Genomic DNA, 3701 nt, shown 5'->3' with positions numbered 1-3701 from the left:
TTATGATGTTTCCAATGTAAATTAAGACTGCTTTTGTCAATAAACTTATAGTTTTATTGACTAAATATTGATCCTGCCATATGAAAAGCAACATTTTCATAAACATAATACTCTTTATTTGATTAAAGCAGAGTATGCCCTAAAGCAGTGATTTTCAACCATTTTCTTCTCATGGCACTTACAAACTAATTACTGAAATTCTGCTGTACCTAAAAAAATATATATATATATGTATATATATATTTTGCCAACCTGACAAAAAATTGTGTATAATTTTAATTCATTTACACCTGATGGCTATTGTTGTGTTGGCTGTCTTTTTTTTTTTTTTTTTTGACAATAAAGGGAAAGAGGTCAGTGTCCCTGACTAAAGAGTCAGGTATTGCTTTTTTCAAAATTCTTGCAGCACACCAGCTGAAAGTCGCTGCCCTAAAGAAAAGATGTGATACTTACTGGCAGGGGAGATGCCAGGATCACAAAGGTGGCCTTCCCTGGCCAAGGCTTATCCACTGTGCTCTGGATGTGCAGACCCATGTGGTTTCCCCAAACGTGGAAAACTTGAATGCATAATTTGTGGTAGTGGGGACTATATTGGTGCTCTCCCCTGGACAAAACAGAAAAGATTTGAGTTACTGCACCTCAGCAATGTCTGTGGTGCTGAAATCAAAGTTTAACCCACCTTACCTTATTGAAGTAGGAGGTCAATAGACCGAGTAAAGGCAGTGGAGAGTGTAGTAGTTAAAATGACAGAGCCAGGGGACGTAGCAACTGGATTCAGACCTCAGCTTCACCGCTGATTAGATGTGTATCTCCAGAAATTTCACTTAACTTTTTACTGATAAAATGCACCTGCTTTAGAAAGACCTTACAAGATTTATATGTTTTTAAGACAAGTAGAATGTGCTATGCAAATGTAAACTATTAGTACTATTATTATTTTAAAAATATTCTAATCAGGGAAAGAAAATACTTTTTGTCTGATGTTTTGCTTATAATATGTTGTTTTTTTCACAGACTTGAAATGTGCGATATATACCTAGCCCAGCAAACTTCTGGGTCCAATCTGGCTCATCATGTGTTTATGAAATAAAGTTTTATTGGAACACAGCTTCTGCTCACTCATTATGTATTATCTGTGACTGCTTTTGCACTATAACAGAACTGAGAAGTTGCAAAAGAGACTACATAGCCTACAAAACCTAAAATATTTACACTTTGGCTCTTAACAGAAAAAGTTTGACAGCTGCTATATGGTTACAACAGCTGCAATATCAATGACTGGTATTCATCATTTTTTACAAAATTTAAGTTTCCTTTTTCTTTTATTCTTTTAAAAATATGTCATGTTTACATTTCATGTTATATCATACCTGGCTTTATTTTATTGGGTGGCAGGTACTCAAAGAAGTGGTTTAGACTTTAGAATCAGATATGTCCGTTAGTACATGCGTGGCATAAAAAAATCATCGGTTCCCTAAATTTCACTTTCCAATCTGTAAAAGAATCTAATATTGTGCCTAGAATATAATGGTGTTTATTGTTAGCCACCTCACATTTATTCTTACAACACATTTATTTGCTAGACTAGGCAGAAAATGTTATGCATTACTTGTAGATATGAGGAATTAATGGTTGAATATCATGTCAAATTACTTGTTAGTTTAGGAAGGAAAAACAGTCAACTAAAATTTAGAGTCTAGTGGTTAGAACACATTTTTTAAAAAAAATTTATTGCTATTCAATTACAGTTGTATGCCTTTTCTCCCCATCCCTCCACCTCACCCCAGCTGAACCCACCTCCCTCCCCCACCTCCACCCTCCCCCTTAATTTGGTCCATGTGTCCTTTATAGTATTTCCTGTAATCCCCTCTCCTCACTGTCCCCTCCCCAATCCCCCCTGGCTATTGTTAGATTGTTCTTAACTTCAATGTCTCTGGTTATATTTTCTTTGCTTTTTTTCTTTTGTTGATTATGTTCCAGTTAAAGGTGAGATCATATGGTATTTGTCCCTCACCTTCTGGCTTCTTTCACTTAGCATAATGCTCTCCAGTTCCATCCATGCTGTTACAAAGGGTATAAGCTCCTTCTTTCTCTCTGCTGCATAGAATTCCATTGTGTAAATGTACCATAGTTTTTGGATCCACTTATTTGCTGATGGGCACTTAGGTTGCTTCCAGTACTTGGCTATTGTAAATTGTGCTGCTATGAACATTGGGGTGAATAAGTTCTTTTGGATTGGTGTTTCAGGGGTTAGAATACATTTTGAAAACTGGTCTATAGGTTCATATCCTATCTCTCACTTATTAACTGTGTGACCTTAGCCTTAATCTATTCATCTGTGCACATTTCCTTTGATTTAAAAGTTCTGAATAAATGCTTCTGAGTTTATAGAGTATGTTGGGGAATTCAATAAGCTAATATATAAAAATGGTCACATTATTAAGCATAAAGTAAACAATATAAAATCATTACTTGAGTACTAGCCATCCTCAATGCATCAGAATATCTAGTTTTATGCTAATTAATTATTGTAATAATTTTATACATAATTCTTTCCATTAAAGGTAGGAAAGAATGTAGATAGATAAACAAATGGATAGATCTTGATAGATAGATGATAGATAGATGATAGATAGATAGATAGATAGATAGATAGATAGATAGATAGATAATCTGTAGTATAGGTCATTTAATCATCTTGCCCAGGTTCCCACAGTAGAAAGAGAAAAACAATTTGTAATGAAAATAATTGGATTCACATATGCTTAACTCAAGAGTATCATTAGTTTAAGGTGTATGCCTGGAAATAGTGGGAACTAATTTTTGATAAATTTTGTTAGGCTATAGTAAAACAATAAAAGGATAACGTGGAATATGCATACTGAGATGCTATTTCGGATAAAATATAAGTATATTGTTTGAAAATCAATGTCATGTAACTGAGGCAGTACAAACTGTAGTCAAAGATGGAGTCATGTCTGGTTTCTTGAACTAACACAAGCAGTAAAATTATTTTCACCTCCACCTCATTATCCTTACCTTACAGGACCATTGTTAAGAAACAAATGTATATATAAATCACCTAGGAAATATTGAAGGTATACTAGGTTGTTGAAGGTATACAAAATAATAGTTAATGTTTCCTATACAATTTTATTTAAATTTTACATTTTATTTTAGTCACTGTAACACCATAAGATAGGTCTTTTGTTTGCATTATTAAGACATGAGGTTAACTTAAAAAGTGAGTAAACAGAAATCTCATTCAAAGGGAAGTAGGAAGAATGTAAACCAGAGCTCTCACACGGGATGCTGATCTCAAAGCACAACTCCGGAACTCTTTGTACGTAACAGCCCTTCTCAATTTCCTTTTCCCCTTTGTGACAGAATTTCTTCTGTGTTTTAGCTGACTTGCACATAATTCACCATAACTGGACATACTGGATTACAATTCCCGTTGTTCCCCAATAAATTCAGTGTTGCTGGGTAACTATCTGGCTGAATTTTGTGTATTATCAAACAATTTCATTGACATGAAGTTACTACTTCAAAGAAGTATAAAGCTAATCAGGCAATTGGATGAAGTTTATCTTTGACCTCTATGTACCCTTTTTTCCCATCTGTCTAATAACCTGTTACCTTCTCTTCTTGCTCCCCCAAGAGAAAACAATCTTCAGTTTGATATTCAAAACAATCCACTT

General features: G+C 34.3%; 1 non-coding gene across 1 annotated transcript; it reads left to right on the top strand.

Annotated features, from left to right (window-relative positions):
- The first annotated feature begins 445 nt into the window (after window positions 1-445).
- Window positions 446-607, top strand: LOC112313841 (U1 spliceosomal RNA). Its single transcript, XR_002975739.3, has one exon. It is a non-coding gene; the product is annotated as a U1 spliceosomal RNA (small nuclear RNA).
- The last annotated feature ends 3094 nt before the right edge of the window (window positions 608-3701 follow it).

Source organism: Desmodus rotundus, chromosome 13 (assembly GCF_022682495.2).
Source record: "Desmodus rotundus isolate HL8 chromosome 13, HLdesRot8A.1, whole genome shotgun sequence".
In the NCBI taxonomy this organism is placed as follows: domain Eukaryota; kingdom Metazoa; phylum Chordata; class Mammalia; order Chiroptera; family Phyllostomidae; genus Desmodus; species Desmodus rotundus.
Note: the sequence above shows the minus strand (reverse complement) of the source record. Positions and strands in the feature narration are given on the sequence as shown.